Source organism: Elephas maximus, chromosome 18, assembly GCF_024166365.1.
Source record: "Elephas maximus indicus isolate mEleMax1 chromosome 18, mEleMax1 primary haplotype, whole genome shotgun sequence".
Lineage (NCBI taxonomy): Eukaryota > Metazoa > Chordata > Mammalia > Proboscidea > Elephantidae > Elephas > Elephas maximus.
This window is the reverse complement of record NC_064836.1, coordinates 14,518,792-14,531,007: the sequence shown is the minus strand read 5'-3', so window position 1 is coordinate 14,531,007 and position 12,216 is coordinate 14,518,792.

Below are 12,216 nucleotides of genomic sequence, written 5' to 3'. Positions count from 1 at the left end.
CACAGTGGCCACAACAATGGCCTCAAACATATCAGCCATCGTGGAGATGGGACAGGATTGAGTAACGTTTCGTTCTGTTATACACAAGGTCTCCAGGAGTCTCTCTGTGAGCTGGAGCTGACTCTATGGCAGCTAACAAGAAGAACAAGAAGAGCAGGGGAAGGGGATCCAGGTGGGGGAGCGAGCTGGCTGGCGGCTCTTCCACTAACTGGCTGAGTGATCTGGGGCAAGTCCCGTTCCATCTCTGGGCCTCAGTGTCCTTATGTGTAAAATAGGTGCTCTCCAAGGGCCCTCCAGCTCTGACAGTGGGATGCTCCCAGAGTGCCTGGGGCCTGGGACTGCTGTCTCCGGGAGGCGTCAGGCAGGGGTGGAGAAGGAAGGCTGCAGATAACATAACTGTCCCTGGGCTCAGGATGGGGTCTGAATGCCAATCGATGCAAGCTCAGGGTCCGCCCTGCCTCACTTCATACTCTACCCCCTTGCAAAGAGAACCCCCAAGCCCCTTAAACCTTTATATCTGACCACTTCACAACGTTTTCCTGCTTCCTCAACAGCCACAGCTGGCTCTGAAGGAGATGGGGGGAGGGAGGGGGAGAAGTGGCCCCAGGGCCTGTCAAGGAGGATGTGAGCAAGGGATGCCGGGGAGGAGCCCAGGAGGGTGGGTGTTGGGGGGGAGGTTTGAGCAGATGGCACGCCCCTCCCCCATCCCAGCTCTAGCCTCACATCCACTTCACTTTGTCAGGAAGGGGGCCCGGGTGCCACCTCCCCCGGACCACCTGCCCCTCCCTGTCCTTGCCGCTTTCATTTCCAGACTTGAACCAGCACACCCAGCCCTCTTCCCCTGCTCTGTGTGCACCTTTTCCAGGCAAGGCATGCTCATCCTTCAAGGCCCTGTCCACGTCGCTGCCCCTCCTGGAGCCCCTCAGAGTCCCTGTCTACGGGCAGCTAGAGCTCATCCCTGTTCTTGGTTCCAGCACTGCCAGTGCAGGTGTGTCTCTCTGGGGAGAGACCGTGTCTTGTTCATCTGGTGTCACCTGTGCCCAGCAAAGTGCCTGCTGCACAATAGGTGTCACTTGTGTGTTGCATTTAACTGATTGAGAACACCTGTGATTACCTGCCTTCAGGAGCCAGTGGACACACACTGGCACACATACTCTTACACGTTCTCACACACCCCTCGCATACTGTCACACACTCACATACTTTCACATACTCATACATTCTGACACACTCACACACTTAGATGCACTCACACACACACACTGTCACACACTCACATTCTCTCATGCACACATACTCTCTCACACACATACACACACTCAGCTCTCTAGGGTCACCAGCATGTCTGGTGTCTCGAACTCCCAGTGACCCCCAGACACCTTTTAACTCAGTAATGAGGTCACTCCTGAGGTTCACCCTTCAGCCAAAGATAGGACAGGCCCATAAAACGAGTCTAAAGGGGCACACTAGCCCAGGGGCAAGGACTAGAAGGCAGGAGGGTGCAGGAAAGCTGGTAATGGGGAACCCAAGGTCGAGAAGGGGAAAGCGTTGACATGTTGTGGGGTTGGCAACCAATATCACAAAACAATATGTGGACTAATTATTTAATGAGAAGCTAGTTTGCTCTGTAAACCTTCATCTAAAGTACAAAAAAAAAAAAAGTTGACCCCCAGATACTCTACAAATGTAGGGAGTTCTCAGAACAAGGAGCCCCAGGGCATTGTGGAACTGTCAAAGGCTTTGGAATCTGACAGACAGAAATTAGTAATCCTGACTTCGTCTCTGAACAGCTTTGTGAGCTTGGACTAGTTATTTCCCCTTATGGAGACTCAGCTTTCTCATCGGCAAAACAGAGATTATACCTTACTTTCGGAGTTGTGCTGAACGTTAAACGGGGTAAGGGAATGGCCAGGAGCAGCTTTCACACCGACTGCTGTGAAGCCTCAGGGGTGTCTGGACTTGCCCAGGGGCCACAATGGAGGGCAGAGAGCAAGGGGGGGGGCTTGGGACCCCCTTCCCCACGCCAGCCAGAGCAGCTGCACTTGTACCTGCTTCGCCGCTTGGACTTCAGAGCACGAGTCCCACAGCCCCTGGTGCGCCAAGTCCTGGCGTCTGGCACGGAGGAGGTACTCCATCACCATTTGCTCCCTGCCCTTTGTCTACCTGCCAGTCCCGGGAGCTTGGCCAGGGGGCAGGGCGCCCACCAGGGAGGTGCTCAGGCCCCAGACTCACCCTGGATGTGGAGCAGTGGCCAGGAGTCTGCTGTCCACCAGCAGGGCTGGCGAGAGCAGGGGTGCATGTGTGTTGTGGTTAGATGTCCCTGCGTATATGTGTGGTCTGGTCCTTGTGTCCCCGTGTTTCTCCGTGTGTCTGAGTGTGAGGATCTTGTATGTCTAGTCTTTGTGTCTCTGCATGTCTATGTGTATGCTTCTGTATGGTTATGTCTGGTCCGTGTGTGTGTGGGTGGTGTGTGCGCTCACACACAGGTGCGAGGGCCCAGCCCCTTTGTCCTGTTTCCCTCTGACCCACCAGGAGGCCCTGCACCCTAATCATTTACCCCCACCCCCATCAGATATATGCTGAGCTTCACCGTGTGCCTAGGCCTTGGATGAACACACATGTGCACACACACACGCACACGTGTGTACGCACAGAGTCTGGGTTAAAGATTGGTGCTTGCTGCCTCTCTGAAGGTGAGGCCGTGGGCATCCAGTCCTGCCCTGCATCCATTTCCATCATAGCTTCCATTTACCAGCCACGTGACGGGCAGTGTGGTAAGCACTGGGGAGACCATAATAACGACACCACTTTGGGGAGCTCCCTGAAGACGTGCTCAGGAGTTCACAGACCGGTCACCTCCCCACACCATCTGCCCCATGACACGGTCTAGAATCTCCAGTGGAGTGGAGCTATGCCAGGCCCAGAGGGGGCCCAGCAAGCCCTGAGCCAGCCCAGCCCAGCTGCCCTGGTGCAGGGGTGCAGGCACAGCCTGGCACAGGCAGGCACAGGCTGTTGCCATGGGGAGCTGCCCTGGGAGGCACCAGCACATGGGGGATTGGCAGCTTGGGGGGTGCAGGAGCACCAGAGGGAGCTGGCTGGGCTGTTGGAGCAAGAAACAAAGGACCCGGAGGGACAGCTGGGGGCAGAAGGCGTGAACTGGGCTCCAGCACACAGTGGGATTCCTGGGCTAAGGACCCTGCACAGAGCCAGGCAGAAAAAGAATGATGCACACCAGCCCCCCCATGCTGCCTCTTGGGGTGCCCAGCTCTTGGCACTGAATCTATCTCCCCCTGCCCCCAGGAAATGGAGATTTGAGCACTGAGAGATTTGGCAGCTTTTGTTGGGAGGTGATAGGAAACGGGGGAATATGGAGCCCAGGCACGGGTGAAGACTAAATAATGGATGATAAGCCACCAAAGTACTGTAGGAGCCCCTGGGTCTCCACTGTGGCGGGGTGGGTAACACGGTAGACTGGGTAACAGGGAAGACTCTGAAGTCAATGCGCCTGCCTAACCGAAAGGTTGGAGTTTGAGTCCACACAGAGGCACCTTAGAAGAAAGGCCTGGAGATATGCTCTGAAAAATCAGCCACTGAAAACCCTGAGGCGCACGGTCCTACTGTGACACACGTGGGGTCGCCATGAGTCGGAATCCACTCGACGGCAACTGGTGTTTTGGTTTTGGCAATTACTAGCTGTACAACCTAGCTATTAAATTCATTACTTAAGCTCTGTGAGCCTCAGTCTCCCGTCTGCAAAATGGGAATGAGAAGGGCAGTATCCACCTCATGGGGCCACTGGGAAGTCAGCACAAAGCCTGGCATGCAGTTAGGGCTCAGTAAAGATCAGCTCTGTTGTAGTTGAGGCTCCTAGTGGCCCTCGCTTATGTGCCTCCAGCACTCGGAGGGACACAGTCAGCCACACTCAGTCTGCACTCACCCACGTTTGCGACACCGACTGAATCCCCCACTCTCCCTGGGCAAGTCCTCCTACACGCGAACAGTCCACACCCACAAGGTCAAGACAAGCACGTCACCCAGACAAGGACACAAGGACACCTCCCCCATTACAGAGTTGCAGGTTCCCAGAATCACACTGGCTAAAGTGGGTTCAGGGGGGCACAAGGCTACAAACATACCCATGGGCTCTTCTAAGCAGACACCCCTTCTCAACCATCCCCACATCCTGCCTTGTGGGGAATCTAAGATGGCAGAGGGGACCCTGACTGGGAAAGGAATTGCCCCTGGGATGGGATCACTGTCCTTCAGGAAGCTCTGCACACCCCATACCCCTGAGGTGGCCTGGGTGGGGTCCCCTGGGTACTCAGCGTGCAGGCCAGGTGGGAGTGGCTGGGGAGCAAGATTGTGTTGAGGGCCCCCCGTGGGGAAGGTTGGGCCCTGAGCTGGATGAGGTCCTTAGGGAAGATAGGGTGGGATAGGGACCTCCTAGTCTTAAATAGGGGACAGGGACTAGATGGGGACAGGGATCTGTGCAGCCAAGTCTCTCCTCAGTCCTCTTTGTGTGCTCTCTTTCCAGCCCCTCCCATCCACCCGTCTACCTTCTCTGCAGGCTTCTTGTATTTGCAGCTGGTTCCCCAAGGCCCCAACCCTGACCCTGGCCCGCCCTCTGGAGGGAGCCGGAGCCCATGGGCTCAGGGATTTGCCTTTGCTTTTGGCATTGGGCATGAGCGAGTCTGGCCCCGATCTGCAGCCTAGGGTCTCTGGCCTTCCTACGCCTGCCCTCTTTAATGGAGAGACCCTTCAAAGTGGGGAGTGAGCAAAGTGGGGAGTCTAATGTCCTCCTGGGAGGATGCTCCGGATAAGGACCATTGTTGTGTCCCGTGGAATTGGTTCTGACTCATATAGACCCCATATGATAGTGTAGAACTGCCCCATAGGGTTTTCTATGCTGTAATCTTTATAGATTAGAGATGCCAAGTCTTTCTCCAGCGAAGCCACTGGGTGAGTTCGAACCACCAACCTTTCAGTTAGCAGCCAAGCCCTTGACCATTTGTGCCACCAGCACTCCTTAAACCATACCTAAGCTACCTCTAGGCCTTCAGTTTTCCTACTTGCTCTCTGGGTGATGTGGGGTGGAATGAGCGAGGGCTTGGGAAGGAGGGTCCCTATTTGAAACACCAGGAATAAGAACAATTGTTTCAAGTTGGTCCAGAGGAATCAAGCCAGGGAGAAAAGTCCCTCAGGCATCAGCAGAGCAATTTCTGTACGTCCCTCCATTGCTGCCGGGAGGGGACTCCCCTCAATTCCCAGAGGGCTGCTGGCAGGTTGATTCACAGCCCCAACCTGGCGGGGGTGGCTCTGAGGTGTGACTCCACCTCTTGGGCCCCCTGCAGGGAGGCCACTCTCCACCAGAGCACAGTGGGACACCTCGGGGTCCATGAAGTCGGCAGACATTGAGAGGATGTGGGCTGCGGCTGGAGGAGACCTAGACAGGTTTCATCTGGATGGGTGTCCTGTGTGGGGAACCAAGTGGCTCACCGAATGAGGTCACAGGTGCATTTGGGCCTGAGTGTGTCCTGGGATGGGATGTGTTTAGGTTATGGGTGAGAGTATTATGTACCCCTGCTTTTGTTTGCATCCTCTTTGGAAAATGGGGAAAATGAGCTAATTTTGTTACCAGCAGGGCAAAGAGCCCTCAGACATTTCTATGAATGCTCCAGGTTAGCAACAGCACCCAAGTGTTTGGTTTAGATTAGGGGGAGTCCTTCTGAAGGATGGGAGGGGGCCAGCATGCAGGAGAGAATGACAAGGATGTCTGTCTTCTTATGGATTCCTGAGGCATGGCCCACCCATCACTGGAAAGATGATAACCCCAAGTCTGAAAGAAATTTGTGGGATCATCCAGCCCAACCTCTGCTCCAGGCAGAGCTTTCTCTAACCTTAGACCTGACTGACTCCAGTTCTCCACTGACCCTTAGAATCAGTTGAAAAGAGACTGTCCCACCTCTTCACGGCTCATCTTCCTGGTCAGGAAGTACCTCCTGCAGTCTAACTTCAAATCCTTTTGCGTCACCGGCATATTGTTTGCCCAGCTATCCCTTTCCAGTATATGAACCACCCCTTTCCCAATCCCCTGGCTCTGCCGTAGGAATCCCATCAAAAATAGGAATGCCACACACACTCAGCCTTAAAGATTGTCCCCGGAATATACTTTCTCATCAACCTTTGGCTTAAGGAGATTTGGCGGGGGGGCATGCACCCTCCAAATCCCCCCAAATGTATTGCTTCCTTACTGGCCTTAGAGCCAGAGAGGATGTCTTGGGTCATCTCTGTGCACTGATTCCTGAGGGGCGAGCCAGAGACAATGAGATATGCAGCCATCCCGCAGAGCACAATTCCTCAGAGGCTCATCCCACATGTGTCTCTCCTTGAACAACTGCTGGCAGAGAAGGTGCCGGAACGGAGTTGCATAAAGAGTGGAATCTGGCAGGGGGGATGGTGTGGGGGTGGGTGGAGGGCGGAAGCCGGAGGAGCCTGCGACCAGGGAAGGGAGTGGGAGGAAGAGCATGGCCAGGTGAGGAACGGCTAAGAGGGGGTGCACGGACAGCAGGCTCTTGGGTCTGAGGGTCCCACCTTGGGCAGTGACACTGCTTTCCTCACCGCTCACGTTGAACATGGAAAGGATGGTGGGCATGTATGAGACAGGCAGCCCTTGGGTGACTTTGATATCACTGGCTCAGGGCCCCCCTCCCCATCTATGTTTCCTGCCTCCCTCTTGCTGGCTGAGGACTCCTGGCAGATCCACAGGAAATCAGGAAGGACTTTGACCTTGTGGCATAAGCAGTTGCTGAACCCTGCCAGTGTTGCTGTACCCTGGCTGCAAAGGAGTTAATGAATGGGGCCCCTGGGGAGGGGCTTAGATGCTGCTGTCCTGGAGGACACAGCTCCCTTCTCCCAAAGCCAGGAGCTGGTAAGGTACCTCCAGGCCAGCTCCCCACCGTACCCTGAGGAGCTGTGGCCACACCAGCCTCTCCCACAGGTGGTCCACCCTTTGCCACCTTTGATCTCAGGTGCTTCTCCAAGCCCTCTGAATGGAGCTGAGAGTCAGGGAGACTCAGGCTGAGAGGACCGAGGGGATTTTTTGTGGGCAGAGGGCTGGAAGGGAGTGAAATTGCTGCCCAGAAAGAGGTCAGGAGAGCAGAGGACTGGGATGCTTTGGGCTGCTCCCCCTCCCTCCTTCCTCTGAGCAGAAGACAAGGATGCTGGCTGGCTGGGGAGGTACATCTGGGGCTTAGGAAAGAGAGGGCTGAAAGAAAAGGGTGGTCAGAGTGGTGGGGGAGAGGTAAAGGCAGCTACCTTGGGGATGGAAAATCCACCCTTCTCCAGGACCTGGGACCAAGGACACTTACGCCCACCACCTCCTGATCTCTCTGGATCCCAAACCTCCAAACCATCTTGACTGATAGCTTTTCTTCCTGGGACATGGGCTCAGTCCTTGTCAGTCTCGGGCTAAAGGTCCCTGGCCCTGCCCCTGTGTGGCACCAGGACCTTCTCTTTCCATAGACATGGTCTCATTTACCCCTTTTTCTAGCTTCCCAGACCTGGAGCCCCTCCCGGAGGAGATGACAAGCTTCTTTATACTCTAGACACTGGCTGGGTGGGACTGCTTCCCCTACCTCTGGCCCCAGTACGTAGGCCCCAGGGTATTGGGCACAAGGATTATCCTCTCTGTGTAGACCCGCGAGTGTGCCCCTGCATGCCCACTCTGGTCCCAGGCCCTTTCCTTACTGGAAGCCAAACTTTGTGCACATCCTTCCTTCCCACCAGCAAGGATGGGGTGGGGGAAGGATCTGAGGAGAGGATGAGGCTGGGGAAGAGGGAAGGGAGGAAAAGGCCCAGCTTCTCACCCTCTGGGATGAGACCTGCCTCAGTTTCTCCTCCATGAGTCCCAGCTTCTGGACAGACCTTTGACCTCTCCCCTCAGCCACAGCCTCTTCCTCTGTCAAACTGAAGGAAGACTTTGCCAAGAGAGCACCCTGCCCAGGCAGCCCCAGGGTGGCCTCATGGCCAGAGTCAGGCTCCATTCCACCCATGGACTTCTCAGGAGGGTCAGGACCCCAGGGCCTGGCCTTACAGACTGGCCGGGCCCTGGACCAAGGGCCCAGGACAGGCCTGAAGCTGGCTGCCCTGTCCGCAGGCAGCTGCTATGCCAGCCAGCAGCTGGAATTCCTGGACACACTGCTGGGGTCCAGGCTGGGCCTGCTGGGGCCCTGCAGGATGCCACCCACAGAGACAGGGTGGAGGGGAGCTCTGGGGTCCCAGCGGCCACCTTCGGGCTAGGGCAAGAAGTCCAACTGGCCCCAGCTGGCTGGGGGTTCCTGCCTTTGCCCCCACCCAAGTTGCAAGGGGTGAGTATTGACAGAAACTGAGCATGGAGTACCTAGGGGTAACAGCGCCCTAAGAAGACCCCCCGGGCGGGAGGAGACAAAAGCGGTGGACACCTACCTGGGGTGAAAGGAGGGTGTTGGCTGGATCTGGTGGACGCTGCCTGAGTCGGTGAGCCGGAGCCGGCGTGGCCGCCAGCTCCCTCAGCCGCCCTCCTGGCCTCCCCTGCCGGGCTCAGCCGCTCGCCGTCCCGGTGCGGCGGCCGCGGTGGCGGCGGTGGCGGCGGAGGGCGCGTGTGTGTGTGCGCGCCCGGAGCCACTGCAGCATCTCTGCATCGAGATGTGCTCCTCCCTCTCGCAGGCTCCGCTCACTGGCTGGCTCCGGTCCTCAGCCAACGCTCGGGGCCCCGGAGATGGCTTCCTCTGCCCCCCACCCCCTTCCGTCCCCACCCTCCTGGCTTTACCTCATTTGCTGTCATTTAAGGACCAGGGAGCGAGCCAGAGCGCCCGGGTCTTCCATAATGCATGGGCACCTCTGCCGGCCGGCCGCGGGGGGAGCTGTCTGGCCTGCTACCCTCCCTATCCCTGCCCAGCCCTCCGGCTTTCTGGTTCCTCCCAGCCCAGAGCTGAGACCCCCCAGCTGGTGGAAAGGCTGGGTATGAGGAGGGAAAGAGAAAGTGGCTCTTGCTCCCAGACCCTGGAGACCGGTGGAGCCAAACTCTTGTTTTCCGCAGAAATCCCCTAAGAGGGGGCGAATCAGAAATCCCCAGAGGCTTGCCGTGCAGGGAAAGTGGGATGAAGGGGGCACTTAGTGCCAACCCCACATCACCATCAGCTTTATTGTCCCCGTGTGCACAAAAGTGACATGGGCTCTTTGTCCAAACATCCAAACATTATAGAAAATTTAAAAACAGGTAGTGAAAGTCCCTTATAACTTTAACCACCCTGAACAATTTTGGGTACATGCCACCAGGTTTATTATTTTCATGTCTATGATTATATGGGTTATTAGTATCATTTTACATAAATTGTATTATACAAAGCACACTTATTTGCAAAATATTTTTTAAACTATCTAATAGATCTTGGGCATCTTCCCACATCAGTACATATGGATCTAAGCCCACTCTAAATCAATCAGCAGTGTGATGTCATGAAAAGCTCATTCAATTGGGAATCTGAGTGTCTGAAGGGTAGTCAGGGCTCTGCTACTGGTGGACTGTGTGTTCCTGGCCAAGTACCCTAACATCTCCGGGCCTTCCTGGGAGCCTGAAGCAGTTAAAGATGGCCACGGTCCCTGCCAGCCTGAAACTCCTAGGTGCCCACCAGGTCAGTGATGCGTCTTGCCTCTCCTGCTCCTGTCATTCGGGGAGCGTGCCCAGGAAAGCTGGGGCCTGCAGGCAGAGAAGCCGGCCATCTGCGGCGGCAGTTGCGCCTGTCAGGCTGTCACTGTCGTCTCACCCCCCTCTGGTCTGCCTGCTGTCCAGCTCACGCAGGCAGCACCGGTGAGTGGTCCAGATGCTAAAACAGCTGGCAGGGCCAGGCCAGCCTCAGAGTTTCCAATGGCCATACCAGTCAGGCCAGGAGTATGGCTCCGTGTCTTCCCGAGTGGAGCGGAGCAGGGGGCTTGGGAAAGACCCAGGCTGGAGTGAGAGGGCCGGGAAAGGAGCTGGAGCCAGTACGGGTGGAGGGTCTGCTGCCCAGCCTCCAAGGCCCGGAACGCCTGCCCAAGTCCCATATGCTCTCCCATCCCTCCCTTCTCTCCCCCTCCAAAGGGTTTCCCAACTGGGAAATCTTTGTTTCTGATGGAGAAACATCAGATTTTGCTGATGATGTTTCCTGGATAACTTTGAACGCTGCTGTGCAAAGCCAGGCACATTAAACCCCTTCCAGAATGTGCTTCCCCTCCCTGCCCTCAGCCCACGATGCCCTTGTCTGTCTCTCTGTCTGTCTTCCCGGGGTAGGCTTGTTGGGCCTGAGCTCCTGGGGTGAGCCATGCGCATGGATGCCACACAGGTCAGTCAGGCTCTGGAGGGCTGCGAGCAGGTCCTTGCCCAGAGAATGGTTGGTATATCTGCTGCCATGGGGCTGATGGGCTGGGGATTGGCTGGCTAAGGGGCCAAAGGTCCTGGAAATGCTTGCAGGGATTACCTTAGACCTGAGACAGCTGGCTTTGTGACTGTTTTAGGATAGCTGCTGCCCTTGTGGTGGGGCCTCGGTCTCTAAGGAGGACCGTGGTTCCCACTCGCTAGCACAGCCTACTTGGGTCTCAAAGGCTTTCTCAGATCCCTCTGAAACCAGCCTCCCTCACCCCACTGGACTCCAGCAGCCACAAGTGAAAACAAGAGTAGTGACCAAGCCTAAACTTGGGTTGAGAGGGGTAGTGGTGGGGTTCAGCGATAGGAGGAGACCCAGGTTTGATTCTGGATAAATTTACTTGAGTGTTGCTATGATGCTGAACAGGCTTTAGTGGAGCTTCCAGACTAGGAAGAAAGGCCTAGTGATCTACTTCTGAAATCAGCCAATGAAAACCCTGCAGATCACAAGGGTCCCATCTGCAATGGATCATGGGGATGGTGCAGGACCGGGCAGCATTTCTTCCCATTGTGCTTGGGGTCACCACGAGTCACGGGCCAACTCAGTGGCAGCTAACAACAACTTCCTTTATCTCACCAAGCAGCGTCTGTAAAATGAGAATAATAACAATACCCTTATGATGTGGGTAAAGCACTTAGCTTTGGATTTGGACAGATATTTCCCAAAGTTTCGTCTTCTCATCTGTCTGAGGCTCTCAGCTGAGCCCAGAACAGAGGGGTTTTTGGGGGGTATTGGGGATCCTTAATGGGAGCCTTTAAGGTGTTCCTGTCTCTGAGAAGAGAGTGCGGTGGGCATTTGGGGGTCTAAGCTGAGTTTTGCTTGCGGGGTTTAATAATAACAGAAATAACTAACATTTTTAAGTGCCTCCAGAGTTGTGCTAAGTACTTGATCCAAACTACCTACCCAAGGGGTCATCGTTGTTCTCATGTTTATTATATTCTCATTTTACAGATGCCACTCAGCGAGATTAGGAGTTTGTTTAAAGCAACATTAAGCAAGTGAAGAAGAGGAACTTGGTGGTTTGACTCCAGAACCCATGGTTTAGCCGCACTATGTATTTCAGTCACCCACAGTCTGTCCTCCTGGGGTGGGCAAGATAGGGGGCAGGTGGGTTTCCTCTTTTTTGGTGACTGCCGGGGTCTGAACTCAGCGCAGTTGACTGTAAGGGCCAGCTCTTCTCTCTGTGGATAACGAATACATCTTCATGCTGTCTAGAGCTGGAACACCCGATCTCCAAGTTGAGTCTCACAGACTCCCAGACAGGGTAGAGAAGGGCCAACCGGAGGCCATCAGGTGGCTAATCAAAAGGGGCACTAATTTGCTTGTAAACATGTGGTGTCCCCCTGAGAGAGACACTCAGAAGGCATCTTGAGGGCCACCCAACCCTTCTCAGACCATCTGCTCCTTCCTACTCTAGCCCCACCAGATCAATAGCAATGAAGTCCTATGGCTCTCCAGACAGTCAAGAAGGAGGCTCAGGGTCCAGCCCCAGGGGACAGGTGGGGAGGGTGATGATACCCTGTCTGGGACTCAGGGCTCTGACGCCGGCACTGAGGTCTCTTTCCTTACCAGTCCCCAGCCTCCATCTCATGGACTGGCCTTTCCAGCCCTCAGCATCATTACCTCTGATTTTGGACTCCAGACCCTTCTCTGGAGCTCCCAGGAGACCATGTATTTATAGAGCAGCTTCTCTGTTTAAAATGGTGGGGGATTCAAGAGCCATAGGATGTGGTCTTCAAAGTGCCTGTAATCTCTTTGGAAGCAGTTTGCTAGCTGT